Source organism: Xiphophorus maculatus, chromosome 7 (genome assembly GCF_002775205.1).
Source record: "Xiphophorus maculatus strain JP 163 A chromosome 7, X_maculatus-5.0-male, whole genome shotgun sequence".
In the NCBI taxonomy this organism is placed as follows: domain Eukaryota; kingdom Metazoa; phylum Chordata; class Actinopteri; order Cyprinodontiformes; family Poeciliidae; genus Xiphophorus; species Xiphophorus maculatus.
Genome location: NC_036449.1, coordinates 21,698,422 through 21,714,973, shown reverse-complemented (window position 1 = coordinate 21,714,973; position 16,552 = coordinate 21,698,422). Strand labels below are relative to the sequence as shown.

Here is a 16,552-nt window from a genome sequence, read left to right as displayed (position 1 = left end):
CTGCTAGACCCCAATCACACTGGAAAGGAGTCGACACAGCATGCTGCTCTGGTGCAAGTCGTCGCTCATGACATTAAAACTGTCTAATTTGTCACTGAAACTCTCTCGAATTTCCCAGCATTGTTTCTCTCCCTCTGTGGGTAAGGGCTAATTTCAAACATACTCATCAGCTTATCTTTCCTCCTCCTCCCACTCCCGTCTCCTCCCATCTCCTCGAGAGCTAACTCAAAGCTAATTTGCAATTCTCAGCGGCAGAGGAATTGATGTCTCATCTTGGTGCTAGGTAACAGAATTATGTGAGTAATGAGAGAGTGATGAAAGAAAAATTTGAGGCAGGGGGAAAGACAAAAAAATTAGACTGTTTGATATGACAAATTGTCACGTCTCGGTTTTGTTTTCACTTTTAAAGCCAGAAATGTTCATGTTGTGAGCTTTAGAAGAGTGTTTAGCTTCCTGTCATGAAAGATAGGACATGGCTGTTTATTACATGTTCAATTCCAACAGGAAATAATTGTATTTAGTAACTTCCTTGACTTTGACAACAGTAGCTTAAAGAATGTCTGAGCTTCTGAAAAATAGTTCAAATGTTAGATTTTTATGGGTAGGCCCTTTGAAACTTTCACATAGGCGCACTTCTGTTTTATTACAAATGCAAATTAAAAAAATTATTTTTATTAAGATTTCATGCGATGGGAATTGAGCATGTAATTGTAATGTGAACATTAGTACACAAACAGCACCAGGAAGAGCAAGAACTTCACATCAGAATTATTAAAAAATAATGCGCTTGACCTTTTATGGGTATTTGGCTAAACATTATGTGACAGGGACAAACAACTTGGAATATCGCCCTATCTCCACTGTAATGGTGGTTGTTGCATGCTGTTACTATTATTTTTTTTTGAGTAGCAGATGGATGAAGCTAAATACATGGCAGGTCTGTAAGTAAAAAAAGATCTGAGGCTGTGGTGGTGCGTCAGGATAAGCCTAAACATACAGTGAGAGCTACAATAGTATGATTATGATAAAGAGTAAAAATCCTCATGTGTTGCAAAGACCAAGTTAAAGTCCGGACATGAATCCAATAGAGAATGTGTGATGATAAGACTAAAAACAATAACAGAAAGATGCTCACAGACATTTTTCATTCATTCTGACTGAGCTTGAAGTTTTGCAAGCATAAATATGCAAAACCTTTAGTCTCTAGGTGTGAAAAGAGACCTTTCCCTAAAGACTTGTAGCCGTAATTGCAGTGAAAGGTTATTCTACTAATTATTGACTCATGGGAAATGGATACAAATGCATGTCACCCATTTGAGACTTTCGTGTATATTAGAGCATAACATAATGTTCAAAATGCAATACAAAAATTAAAAGTTATACTACAGAAAATTATACCCCAAATTGTCAGAACTGTAGGATTGCGCTTGTGCTCACTAGAACACTTAAACATGAATTTCATTTCTTATGCAAAAACATCAAACATTAGAAGTATTATATGAGTAACCAAACTTGTTTTTGCTAGTGTTTTACAAAGGTACATTCAGTTTTAGTTGAGTTAGTTAGAAATATCATTTGTTGACCAGTAAATTTAATAACTAAGAGCTGGTGTTGAATTACGACATGCATAATCATTCAGGCTGCAAATCTCAGTGTGAAGATCAGAGTGTGTGAAAAACAGCCTCCATGTATACAGTACAGTCCCCTTCAAACACATTCTACAAGCAAGGAGAGCTCAGTCAGCAAGAATCTTCTGCAACCACTTAACAGAAATAAGAGACAGTGCAGGGCAAATGTTTACTCTAACCTCAGTTCAACTCTTGTTAACAAACATGAATTTTACAGAGAACAGATAGGCTGTGAGAACTGTCTGATGCAAAATGTAACTCTAAAGTTGTTGTTTTTTTATGCAAATGCAAACAAATGTCTGTGTAACAGAAGGAATCTGACAAAGTTAACTGTATGAAGTACTTTCAACACCAAAAATAAACATCACTTGCTGTTATTTTCTATTTCTAGTCAAAGGTTTCAATAATATAATCCTGTCTTTACATCGCTGTTTTATCAAAAGAAGCAACATGGCTGAGGAAAAAAGCTATTATTCAAGAAGTGACTTATTAGAGCTGATGAGTATTTTTTTTAAATTGGCAACATGTTACCATTTCTGTAATATTAATTAACTAAAGGCCTAGCCTATCTCTTTGATTGTTGTGAAGTTTTAAGAAAAATTGGTGCAACATTTAAGATGTGTCGTCGCTCTGACAAATAGTTTTTCAATCCTGACCAGTTCTCCCTTCCTTCTTTTCATAGCTGGCTTCTGCTTCAGGCATGTATGGCTGAGTTGCTCCAATTACAACTTGACTTTGTGTAGCGTAGCACAGTTTTGGCTGTCTTCGAGCAGATTTTTATGTGAACAGCACTGTGAGCAACAGAAGATATGAATGCGGAGGCAATTTGCATAATCATGGTTTGAAAATAAATGAGGCAAAGATGTTGAGCTACATCTAAGCCATTTTGAAGAATGAGGAAACAATTTTCTTGGAAAAACAATCTAAACATGTAATTTCCATTTAAGTTTTTAGAGGTTTAATTACTGGCTAATTTCAAAGGGGCTCTAAAAAGTAGTTTTCATATGTATTCTGCAGGAGTAAGGCTATTTAACAATCACCACTGTAATAACAATTCAAGCAAATTTTTATGTAACTTGTTGTGTCCAACACTTATAGTTTTTTTTTTCACTGATTCTTTTTCATTTAACTTTTCCGATTAATTACACATTAATTGGCATCTTTATTTAGATCTGTAGATTTTACGCAAACATTAGACAACATTCTGACTCTTAACATTGCATGTTTTTTTTAAGTCAATAACAAAATTTTAGAATAAAAAGGTTTAGAATAAACACAGTTTATTTCACACACACAAAGAGAAACTGTCAAATAATCAAAGAGCTGAACTAAGATAATAGCAACTACTTGAATAGAGAGGCAGACAAAACTCTTCATCCCAAGTTTTTTTGTCTTCTTTGCTTGAACCAGAGACCATATCATCCCAGACAAATTCCAGGGGAAAATGTATTTTTGCAAATTTTATGTTGGTGTTAAAATTGTAACAAAGTTGTAATATTGTGCACAGCAGTACAGACTGTACCTTAGGGTAAACAAATGTGTAAACAAAGATAAAGACTTTTTAATCATGAATTGTAAAATGGATAACAATATAATTTTAATTAATTGAGTTACATGCAGATAAAGTTTGGTTTTATATCCAAAACTGTTTTAAAAATGTTGAAGAGTTATTAACAGAAGTTGGATTATTTTCCCTTTCCTTTTTTTTTTTTTTGTTTGTATTTAAAAACAAAAATGTCAGTCTGCAGGATTTAGTCTAGTCGGTTAAGGAGTGGGAGGTAGTGATATTCATCTCCAGCAGCCATCAGGAGAGAGCTTGGCAACACACGGGACTGGCTGCCAGTTCATCGCAGGGCAAGAGACACAAACAGCCAGAAACACACTGATACTTGGAGAAATTACCGAGACCAATGAAACAACAATTAACTCAATATTCCCCTTGTCTGTTGTTAGTCAGTACTAATGTCCACTGTTTTGATGTAATAAATAAATTTGGAGAAGATGCAATGGGTTGGAAGCAATGGTTAGTCTTGTTCAGCAATTCATGTGATTAAGAACGCTAAATGGCCTTGTAGTGCTAAAGGGTTTATTGCAGCTACAGACATCACCATTATTAACTTTTTCTGCCAACTCTTTCTAAACAGTATTTCTTGCATAACAGCCTCATCTCTGGAGAGATAATGAACACATAAATCTTTTTATACTTGTTTTTGTCCAAATCTGCTGATTATTTTATCTTTTTGGCTAGCTAGTGTTATACTCATAACTCATGATAGTTTTATTTGTTTTAAGGCTATATTTTGAGGTTGAAGAAACTGCTGAACCAGCTGTTTAGCAGGAAAGCTCTTTAAAATAAACCTAAAATTTCAAATGGTTTTTAGTGTACTGTAAGGGACAACGATAAATGCTCAGTCACCAATGTGATACGACCAGATTAAACCCACCTTTTGTTTGAAGGAGATACAAACAGTGATTTACAAACACTTTCATGCATATGTAGGAGGATTCAAGTGTACTCCCTGGAATGCGTGTTGCTCAGCTGAATGCCCCCAACTGAGTGGGCATCTGTCTGCATAAGGGACTACAGGTAATAACAGTAAAAGTCCCCACCTGCTGTGCGAAATAAAGTCAGTGCTCCACTCACACACGCAAGCCTCACACGGCTGAGTTGTGCTAATATTGCAGGTTACTGCTGGCAGCCACCCGGGTGGTCTCACAAGGCTCTAATTAGGTGAAGGGTGGGCTATTCAAACCCTTATCAACACACCCAGTGACCAGACAGAGTCTTTTCTTGACCTGTCATTGGACCAGTTTACCTAAAAGTTGAACTTGAGCAAGAGGGTGAGCTGTTGTTACGTGACTGAAATAAGGATAGCAAAATAAGGAGGCGGTGCCTTGCACAGTGATTCAAAATCCCTGAGTCTTTCCACATTTTCCCATAGTGTATGTATGTATAGTGGCAGGGAAATATTCCATGTTTTTATGATTTTTACTTAGAAAAAAGATCTGAAAATGACCTATTGTCTTTTAATCTGACAATCCATTTGCCTCCAAAAGTCACCAAATTAGTAAACATAGTCAACTGTTGTGCAAATTAGTCATAGTAAAAATAAAGTAGTTCCATGAAGTTTGTTGGGGAATAAACAACATCATGAGGACTAATGAGCAAAGGTGTGAAGATTAAAAACAATATCCAAACCATGAAACAGCCCCATGAATAACTGCACCATCCATTATTGGGAAAATTGAAAAAGAATAGCACAACTGTAAAGCAAGATAAGACTTTTTACCTGAACTGAGGCAGGGATAGAAGAGCATCATTTTCGGAATTGGCTAAAAGGCCATTGGTCCTCCAGGAGGGGTCAACGGTTAGCCATGACCCCAACAGATCCTTCATAGAAGAGCGGCAATAAGAAGGGCTTTGATTGAACAAAGCTATAAGTGGACATATTTTCTATTTTTACTCGAGTCATTTGGGGAATACAGAAACATTTTAAAGAATGTGCTATGCATAGATCAAAACTGAGATGAAACCATGTATTCAGCTATTTGTAAAATCACATGTATGTTGAAAAACTAACACTGCATATTACCTCCAACAGACATTGTTGAAACATGTTGTTGACAGATGCTTTTCTTCAGCTGAGGCAGGGAAGCTGGTCAGAATTAATGGGAAGATAGTTGGCAAAACTGGAAGAAAAAATCAATTAAAGCCTGAAAAAGATTTGTGAATATGGCAGATGTTCACATTCTAGCAGAAAAACAACCACAAACAGAGCCAGAGCTACACTGGAAATGTTTAGTTCAAAGCATATTCCTGTCTTTGAATAGACCACTTGAAGATAAAAACTAATTCCAATCAAGAAGATGTGGTAAAATTGTTTTTCACATTCTTTCCATCCAAGCTGACTGAAAAAGTCTTGTCCTCTGGTCAAAGTGGGAACATCATCATGAATCTGATGTGGTTTATGAGGTCACAAGTCAATCTTTCATTAAATCATTATCTGAAATCATTTCAGTATTTCTGAAAGTTGTCTATTTTCCATGTACCAAGTATACTACTCAGATACAGTAGAAGAGTTTAAATTTTGTGAAAATTCCACAAAGAATTGGATAGGAATGACAAATGAAATCAGTCCAGCATGTGGAGAGATACATCACTCCTTTGACATGATGCCAGCGAGGACACCGACTTCAGTGTTACCTAGAAAGTAATTGCATCATCAATTGTCCACCGCATGACAAAGTCACCTGCTGATGTGGCCGCCATTAACCTCGCTGTGCTTGACCATAATGAACCGAAGACTTGCAAGTCAAATGTGTCATCAAGACATATGAGCAGTTGAAATGTGTTTATCTCTGTCAAAAACAATCCATGAATTCAGATTTCACACCAACATAGTTGTGCCTTAAAATGGTGTCAGTCACACTTCTCTATACCGTTTCTTTATATATATACGTATATATATATATAAATCATGTATACTGTCATTTAAATTATAATACTCATTGCAATTAAACTTGTTTATGATATTAAATGTACCTTTAACACACAACCTCCAAGCAACTATTAAACATTTGTCATTAAGCTCACATTTCTGCATTAGTATATTTTTATTCGTCCTATGTAATTTTCTAATCTAACGGTAATTTTTTAATTAGCAGTAAGTGGAACATCATTATAATTAATAAAAAAAGACCTGCGAACATCAGTATATGTGTAATTAATCTATATAATTGAGTCCCTGAAATAACTGAACCATTCAATAATATATTAATTATCAAATATGACTGTGATAAACAGGTAATCTTTCCAGGGTGTGTCCAATATCTCAAGATTTGACCACTGGATATAGGTGCGCACCCTCCAAGTGGCACTGAGAGGGATGTACACATAAAAACAAATTGATATTTACCATGTAATTAAAAGTGATCCAATGAAGAGTTTATAAAAGCAGGTACGTTTTCTAAAATTCAGTCGGGGAGCTAACGTTTGCCCTTTCGTCCCTCACAATATGTCTGTCTCTGGATCTTTGACTGTTAAATCAATACTGTCTCTAGCCTACCATGAGTCAATATGTGTCACACTTTTCTCTTAAAGCATTCATATGTCCTGTGTCGCTGTGACTTCTTGGTAAGGGCAGGCTATCAACTTTCCAATGCAAAATTACACCTCCCTGATGGCAAAAAAGAAGGACAAAATTCTCTATGAATGAATGAATGAATATATGCATACATAACTAATGAGATTGACCTATAGACTGGTCAAACCTTAACTGTATTTTTTAAAAACACAAATGATTTTAATACAGAAGTTGGGAATAACCCATGGTGGCATTAACACAAGAATCATTACTCATCATGAATTCCCAAAGTTTGGCTTAGAGATGGAAATTTGTCTCTCTCTCTCGCACTCTCTTCTCTGTTTCTCTCTATTTTTTTTATTTAGAAACAAATTAGTTTTTCATATGGAGTTTAAAGCTCACATAAAGGCCTGTGACAAAGCATTTAAGACAGCTCAGAAAAATCCTCTTCAGTGTGTAAGGTAGGAGACATTATGAAAGAACTACAGTTATTGTATTTATTAATTATATTTCTTCCACAAAGTCCAAAAGCATCCAAACATCGGAGTCAGCTCTACAACTTAGTTTTTGTTTTTCACCTCTGAAGAGAGTCTGTATTTTTTTCTTTTCAAAATGTTGTTGCTTTGTTTGGACTATTATAAGGACTATTATATGACTCGCCTCATTAGGTGTTATCTAGCGATCACAAAGATTAGGGTGTGTTGGTAGGGAGAGTGAGGTTGGGATGCGAGGTTGGGATGGGATGTTTTACAGCATAATATTTACCTTTTGAGCTAACACAATTAAAAAAAATGTTACAGAACAGTATAACTTCCATGGAAATAATACTTCCTGTAAGTAATACTTCTAAAAATTAGAAACACATTTTTGTGTTCTTTAAGTATACCAACAAGAACTTTCTCCTAATTTTTTTCTTGTCTTTATTATAGCAGGCATTTACTGTATCTATTCAACTTCAAACTTGGCAGGAGGTTGGAGAATAATTGCTCAAATTTTGCAGGCATGTTCTTACTTTGGGGTTACAATTTAGCCAATCATCTGTGATATTATCTGTTCCACTTTTATGCCTTGTTACGTTACACAGAATGTCACACTGATTTGACAGCTGTCTCACTGACTCAGCTCTGATATCTGCTGCACTTGTTAAATATTTACATAGTTCACTATAAATAGTACAGTTATACAGATGACACAGAGGCAGGTGAACACATTTCGAATCATGTGACCTAATAAAGAGATTGATTTTGCAGATGTAGAGGATGAGGCAGTGAGACGAACTGAAGGAGAGAGCCAGAGAGAGGAAGACGGGTCTGTTGTGTCTGTAAGCCTCCGGGTCCTGCTTTCAAACCTCAAATCAATGTTGCTCCACTTGGAGGTAAATTGAAACAGTCTTTCCATCGAGTCCCAACCATTTTAATTTTCACCTGAAGGGGTCAGGGAGAGGACACTTTAGTGATGATGAAAGACATTTTCCCATTTTCACAGCTTGGTCACGCTTTGACACATCATTATCCCATTGACTTAATATATGCTTTCCCCTCTGTCTCCCTCTGCCTCCTTCGTCCATCAGGAAACGTGTGCTTCTCTTGCTCCTTCAACAGCAGCCACACTTTTTCTTCTATTTGCCTTCATGCACACAACGGTGTGCACCTCTCATTGCTTTTTCACAATTCATGTCAACTACACATCCTGTAGTGGTCCTCTCTTTGGTTTTTCACTTGTTAATCCTTTTCCCATTCTCATCCATTTCTTTTTCTCTCCTCATTCTTAGGCCTTTAATGGACTGTTCCCTCTAAGTGCTTGCTCTTTAAAGCATTATCCTCCTCTATGGTTATTCTTTGGCCATATATTTATTTTACTTTTTACTTCTTTCAGTCTGTTGTAGTTGCTATCTTATACAAAGGGACAATCCACTTTCAAATAAACACAATCCAAATGAATGAAGAACTCATTTTGCTTTTTCATTATCTTGTAATTTTGTTTTTTAAAATTCTTTTCTCCGAGTGACAACATGTGATAACAAGGTAGTGAATGGAAAACTAAAGCACACCCCATTTTAATTAGGATATAATTAAAATCAACTGGTCTAGTTTGATTGAAAAGCACCTGATTACTCGGTTCTTATAAACATGGAATTTTTTTGCCTCGTTAAAAACAGTGTTGCAATTGGCATAAGCAAATTATCACTGGTCAAAAGATAAATCTCAGAAACATTACTTTCTTCTTAAATAATCTAGCAGATTTTAAGGTTTTAAGGTACTTTCACTCACTTACAGAGCTTGAAATGGCCATGTGAGGATGTTATCTTTTCACCAAACCTGCTGCTCACACTTTGTTCCTAGACTTTGTATTTGTTGGTTGTCTCTTATGCAAAGCTTTAAACTTTAAACTGAACGGTACAGGGCCTTTCTTTTGTTGACTTTGAGGGTCATTTAAAAATGAAGATAAAACCCTTTTGATTTTATCAGACTTTTATGATACAACCTAAGGTGAATATGTATGGTGTTTCTTTGCTGGGATATTATGATTATTTGGCTGGGAAAGATACTTAATCAATAAGACTGTCTTACTGACTGACCTACCAACTTACTCAATGACCCAGTCCTGAAAATAAGTCTATAATATTATGAAGAAAAGCAGCAACAAGTTTCAGCACTGTGGTTATCTAGAGGCCCACTGGGTGTTCATATTAGAAACATGTTGCAAAGAAAGCTCTTTTATAAAAGTTTTTCCTGGTAAAACCGCATACACAGTGGCAGTGTCGTTTTCTGTAATATGTAATAATTTGGAAATATCTTCTTGTGTGGTCACTGTGCAATATTTTTATAATAGACTATACATGCAAATATACTTAGTTGTTAGAATAATACATAAGCATATATAAATAGATATAATGTAAATAGAAAAAATGATACATTTTATGTGGTAACCAAGTCTAGAAACACCTTTGTAAATATTATTAACTTCATATTTTAGTAGTAGCACTTTTAAATAGCGCTTTCAGGGGGATGTTTAATAACAACAATGAGCCTTTAGGAAATTATGCTCTGTCAAGACAAATTTGTATTTGTACAGTGATGCATATTAATATGTATCGTAAACTGTAGGACTTCAAGTTTTGGGCTAACAATTTAATTTTTTTATGTTATTCTGCAAAGACATTAGATGTATTGCAATTTATTGCAAACACTTTAATTTCCAACAAATGAGTCAAAGACAATAAAAAATGTGGTTGTAATTTGAACCAATAAAAAAATCATTATTCTTATTAATACACTCTTATAATAACCACAGCTGAAGCAGAAAAGAATGGCTAATTTCAATATTATTCAGATACTCAGTGCTACAGAAAGGGAACAGGAAACGCTTAAAGCCAGAGTTCTGTTGCTGATGATGAAAACAAAGAACGTTTTCTAACTAAATAATGCTTCAAGTTAAGTGATTGAACTGAACCAGGAAGAGCCTTCAGGATATCCAACCGAGTCCAACTAATGCCAGGACTGTCACCTCCGGAAAAAAAAAAAAACACACATTTTCCACAAAATTGTGTTGGCTTGACAGTAGAGTTTGCTCAACATTGGCAGGAGGTGGGCGTGATTGCATCTGCACACACACCGAGCTAAAGACTTTCAGACAAGAGACACGTGAAAGGAAAGGCAGCATGGTGGTCACTTGTTAACAAGAAATGCATCAAGGACAGATGGAAATTTAAAGAAGTGCCAAAATCAGCAGTAGATTGTAGAAGGAGTTTATTTATTTAATCCTCCCTGCAATTGTTTTGGAAATTTGTCTATACAAAAAAATAAATAAAAAATTGAGCATCTGTTGTATTACTGACTGTGAATCATCCTGCAACAGTTCAACTGCCGGGCTGCTTGTGATCAAAGGGAGAGGAGTTAGCTGCAGTTTCTCCCCAGGAACACTATATAAATAGTATTTAAAATGTTTTGCAAGGTCAAATTCTTTCTACAATCCAAGCATGATCTGGTGGACTTTATTTTTCTTTTTGATGGCACACTGTACATAAAATTTAAAATTACGTTGTCTAAAGAATCATAATTGTTAATTTGATCCATTGAGTCCCTGTGATCATTTCTCAAAAACCAGCTAACTGTGGTCAACTTTAAGAAAATCCTCACTGATCACTGTCATTCATATCACCCATATAGTCAACATTATTAAAAAAAAAGAATAATTCAAAATTAAATGTTTTGAATTATCCTTTGGTAGATCATTAAAATACTCAAAGTCAAACAAAAAAACCTAGCATTTAAAAAAGCCTAGCATTTATTACTCTACCTAAATTCTGACCTATGATAGTACAATGATCTTGAACTATTGTCCTGCATTCACTTTGTTTCTTAAAGCCCAACTCTGTCGTTTATGTCAATATTTTATGCAGGAAAGTGACATATGGGTGTTGAAAAAGGGAGGACCATAGTTAAAGATCTTTGCTCCCAGGCTAATTAAATCAAGCTTTAAAATGTAAATATACTATAAAACAATATTGAGCTTCACTGGTTTTAATTGATGCCCATTCTGAATGCTTGATGAGGCTATTAATTTTGACTGATGGTTCACTGCAGCAGATCCAATGGTGAACTCCTTCATATGACTACCCTGTCGTATGAAGGAGTTTTATATATATATATATATATATATATATATATATATATATATATATATAAGAAAAGAACTATGACAACAATCTGAGCAAAATAACAACAAAAAAAATGCAGCTATGGAACCTAACTATACACAGCCAAGTTTTCCTGTTTAATAATTTAAACTTCAATATATTTATATGTTGTGACAGAAGCACAAAATATCAATACATTTGTTTAATAAATGCAGTTATTTTTATTTTTTACAATTTCTACATAAAAGTCTTAAGAACCATAGAATGGCTGATTTAATAGTTTGTAGAACAATTTTTCCCTGAAATTGCAAAGCTAAAAGTCTTGTCTTGTCCTTCCCTGTCCAGCAGAAGATAAACACTCCCAGAGAATGATGCTGCCACCACCATGTTTCACAGTAGACATTGTGTATTGAAGGCAGATTTCTGCTTCACTTTTGAATGCAGAACAAAATGTTAAATCCTGGTCACATCTGACCATATTATCGGTTTACTACTGATGGTTTATTATAATATCTATGCTATGTGACATTTTCTGCCAATTCTCAATTCAATAACATGAATGTAGAAGATGTAGGCTGACAAAAACAGTGGTTTCAAGTGTGTGCATATAAAAATTTATGTCTTTTTTAAGAAATTTCTTCTCTCATGTCAGCAGATAGACAAACAGTGTGGCGGAACTGGTTGCAGAGTGAAGGTGAAATCTGCTCTACAAAATGGATGTCTACTGATAGTTACATAGTAAATTAGTATTCCAATTTATGAACACTCCTAGTTTGGTGTAACTCTGCACACAGAGCTTTGAAATACAAAGACCATTCTTTGCTAATGAACTGTAAAGGTTCTGCGTATGTATGTGCAATTTCAAAGGCAGCACTTCTTTGTGTATTTGTATGTGTGTGTTCAGATAGTGATTTATTAATGGAGGAAAAGAAGTTCTTGTCTATCCAGCTCTCACTGCTTCAATGGTCTTTAGCAAAGCCAAAATTGAAATATACTGCATAATTCATGAGTCCTAATACCGCTGCCGTTTTGTACCACTAAGAGCAGAGGCAAAATGTAAGTCCTGATGATGGTTCATGATGAACCTACTTTAAAAATACTGCTGCTGTAACTATTCCGAGAGTGAAAGGGATCCTATTAACAATTATTGTTGCTGTTAAGATGTTAATCGAGTATAAAAAGTGTAAACAGCTTGAAAAGCTTCTTGAAAATAGCAAATGCTGAAGAAATACCCAAGGTTCTTCTTATAGAGTCAGTCACCTCCCTCCTTTCCTTCCCTTTTTTAAGTCTTCCTTTCTTTTTCCATTCACTTTTCAGGCAGGTTTCTCCTTTCATCATCTCCTCTCATCTTGTCCTTCAGCCAAACTTCCCCTTACACTGTGCATGGTCTCATGTATATTTTGTTGCATATTTTCCACACCATATAATGTAATGTAGATATTTTTCCTTTAAACCTGCCATTCACCACTTCCTTTGTACTCTCCAGGCTTTCTTCATGCACTTATCTACTGCAATGTACAAAAACAAAATCTTTTTTTCAGTCTTTCATTATTGATTTCTTGTCCTATGAACTAATGCACTACATTTTTTGTCTGTTATTACACAACTCCATTTGTTTGGCTAAAAAATATTTTTTTAGTTAGCCAATTCTTTATTACCACAGCAGTGTTATTTTCCAATAGGCATGCATCAGACACAATGCATAAATGTCCTGAAAGTGGCCTTTGGAGAATGATGCGTAATTGGCCTTATAATTTCAAGGCAACTGGACCTGCAAAAACTAAAATTTAAAAATGTGGCTGCAGTGGTAATTTCTGCAAAAAAGCAAGATTTCTAACATTTGATTTGTGTGACTTCTCACTCCTCTGGAGGATGAGGTGCTGTAGCACCCTGCTTGCCATTCGTTTCCTCTAATTAGCCACTGCTAATTAAGGTGAAGAAAAGGCAATCAAAATGGCCACACCTGTCTAATTATAAACAAGTCAAACTGCGTGGGGTTGGATCCAAGAAAAGGTGAGTGATGATACTCCTGAGCCTGGACTCCTGGGCTGACAACCTGTTTAATTAGATTAAAAAGGAAGTTGTTAATTAATTAGTGCATCATGGTTGACTGCTGTTGGATTCTGGGTAGTGAGAGGTGATGGGTACTTTGAAGACATGTTGTATGAAAACTTTTCAGGAAAAAAGTGACTCAGAAGGACACGAATGCTTGTTTCTGCTCACTAGTTCCGAGCCTAAATTGTTAGAAAATATTCATTAAATTACACTGCATTAGAGTTTAAGGTGCTTATTAATTCATATGGTATAGTGCTTTTATTAATCTTACAAAAACCACCCAGTGCTTTACTCCAGAACAACATTCACTTACGCATCCATATACCAATATGCAGCAGCTACATAATTATCTACTCTCAGCCTGGCCTATTTTATAGTGCTAGATTTGAGATTTATTTAAGAATTAGCTAAGAAAACTCATGAACAAAAATCACTTCCTTGGATTTTGTACTGCATTTCTCAGTGACAACTGGAACATCTAATGATGAAAATGGTCCAGAAGCCAGTGCTTGTTTCAATTATTTATTTGTTATTGTCTTAAGTTGCTGTTTCCCCCCCACAATATACAGATACCTGATCCAGAGACCAAACAGAAAATAGAAAAAGGATGCTGTATGTTACTATATACAGCAATGGAAAAAATTAAGAGACCACTGCACTGAACCTCATTGAAAACCTCATGGTTATTCCACCAAATGTTGATTTCTGAACTCTTCCTGAGTTAAAACATTAGTGTTGTTGTTTTCCTTGTATTATTTAAGATCTGAAAGCACTTCATCTTTTCATTATTTGTTATGTTGTCATGTTGTAAGTAGTTCATAGAATAAAAGAACAATGTTCATTTTAATCAGACATTTACCTGTAAAAAGTCAAATCTGAGAAATTAGATTTGACTTTTTACAAATCTAATTGTAGATTTGTAAAAAGTCTATTTAAACTTAAATTGTTTAAATTTAAGTTTAAATAGACTTTATTTAAACAATTTAAATTTAAATTGTGTACATTTAAATTTAAACAATTTAAACAATTTTAAATTGTTTAAATTGTTTGTGGAAATTTCTTAGAACTCGATCCAACATATGTCCAATATATGATATTATATGAGACATACTTAATTGGTAGTGAATCAATTTTAACTAAAGCAATGGTGCTGAAAATAAATGTCAAAGTGTAACATCCAGTAATTGATACCAATTCTAAAATATTTATTTAATCATTATCTAGCTGAGACCTCTTTAGTGCTGCCTAAGAAAAGCAACAAAATAACTCCTATTTTCAATTTTTGGACCAAACACTCAACTTGCAATGAAGAGATATTTTCTGTCCATCATCTATGTAATCCAAAGGGAACCTGAAACCTACGTCTCGGTTCCCACTGCCACCTGTGTTGGCATGTTTTTTTTTATGTTTTTTTTTTTTTTTTTAGAAATTTTAAGAGTTTCTGTCTGGCGCCTGGAGATGGAGTGATTTTAGTGCTGTGAAGGAGCTGATTGAAATCAACTGAAAATCAACCCAATCAAACCCCCAGGGAAGATTCCTGAAGGTGCTGCTTTTTGTCTCCTTTCAATTTGCTGAGGCTGTGTTGACTGAAGGCAGAGGGGCAACACAGAGTCGTTGCTTTAAGAAGATGCCAAGTGGAATGAAAATATACGACTCTTCTCAGAATTACAGATGACATTAAAATGATGTAATGTTTAGAAATATCGAGTTGTCATAGATGCAAGTGTTGTGTCTAGGAGAGATATCAAATGGATTTATAAATTATTGATGCCCTGTACAATTACATGGATGATTCAGGATGCCATCATTTATACTGAAAGTCTGGGTGGGAGGTCATGGCAGGCGGCTTTTTGTTCTTCAGAAAGCAAACAGTATCTCTTTACCTGACTTTAGGTTTTTCAACTTTAATATGGTGTATTCACATAATCTTTGACATATAACATTTCTGAATGACCTCAAAATCCTATGGACAATGTTCTTTTCAAAATGTAGTTAATGAAAATGTGCTAATAAAAACTGAACAGCTTCTTAGATTTCATCTAAAATAATGGAGAGAAACTTTGAAAAGTAGATTTTGACAGCCCAGTGAAGTTCTACAGAAGTGAACACATCATTGGATCATTTATTGTGAGTGTTATGAATAAAATGTATTAATTCCTGCTTTCAGTAGGTGAAGTTATCCACTTTTTGCAGCAATGCATAGAAAATGTAACTACTAATTGGTAGGTACTAATGGATCGGTCTTCTCACTTAAGCTTGGAGGAATTACCCTATTTATTTACATTGCTGGAATAGGGAATTTTATTTAAATTAAAGGTGTACTTTAGATCCTTTCTTCTCAAAGCACCGACACTCATTAGAAATATTTTTGTTCTTTTTTTTTCTGTAAGGAATAATATGTTTAAGGCTGTTTTCTTGCTGCATGACCAAGTCTCCAAGTATTAACTCTTTCTCCAAAATTTGCTGGAATTACAAAGTTCAAACACAGATTATAAATCTAATACTACTGATCTCAATAATTGTGTGTGATTTATGTGGCTCTCCGTACTCATTGTATTTTGTGATAGTTTGTTACATTAGAACAATACTATTGTTTTTTGGGGGCAGTTTGTATTTATTTATGTCAACATTCATTTGTGAGCCACTGTAGGTATTTTCATTTATGTTTTAAATCAGAATGTTTCACATGGAAATCAAGACAAGGGATTTCACAAAAAGCGCAATACACAGGATGAAAGCTGGAATTATAAATATGGAGGGAGACAATTTAGAAAATCACTACAGGTTTTCTGATTAGAAAGTGGATGTGAGTAACATGTCCCCAAAGGTGATTGACAGCACTAAGACCGCCTTCCTGGCTCTGATTGGTAGAACTGTGTATTTCTGCAAATGGCAATAGAAGCACAGTCAGAAGACATTTTCTTTTCTAATCTATGATTATCTATTACGCCATAGTGAGAGTTTTAAGAAATGTGTAAAAAAACTTATTTAACAAAAATAAAAGTTACATACTGCAGCTTTAAAGAGGTGGAAACTTTAGGGGATTTTTACTTCTTTTGCTGACAGTGCACAGCAGCAATTTAAGGGAGTGGAGTGCTGTCCTTCATTCTATATAGCTGGACAAATAAGTTCACTACATTGTTAAA

At 34.9% G+C, this 16,552-nt stretch overlaps 1 long non-coding RNA gene across 2 annotated transcripts in view; it reads right to left on the bottom strand.

The window, feature by feature from the left end:
• The window catches only part of LOC111609359, a 65,172-nt gene that overhangs the window by 11,877 nt on the left and 36,743 nt on the right, over nucleotides 1–16,552 (bottom strand). The window contains exons 3-4 of one of the 2 annotated variants that reach the window (XR_002753086.1): nucleotides 5,222–5,318; nucleotides 4,925–5,019 (exon numbers count right to left, since the gene is read on the bottom strand). The exons of the other annotated variant lie outside the window; for it this stretch is intronic. This is a non-coding gene — a long non-coding RNA (uncharacterized LOC111609359). Of the gene's footprint in view, nucleotides 1–4,924; nucleotides 5,020–5,221; nucleotides 5,319–16,552 lie in introns of those variants that run through there. 2 annotated transcript variants of the gene reach the window in all.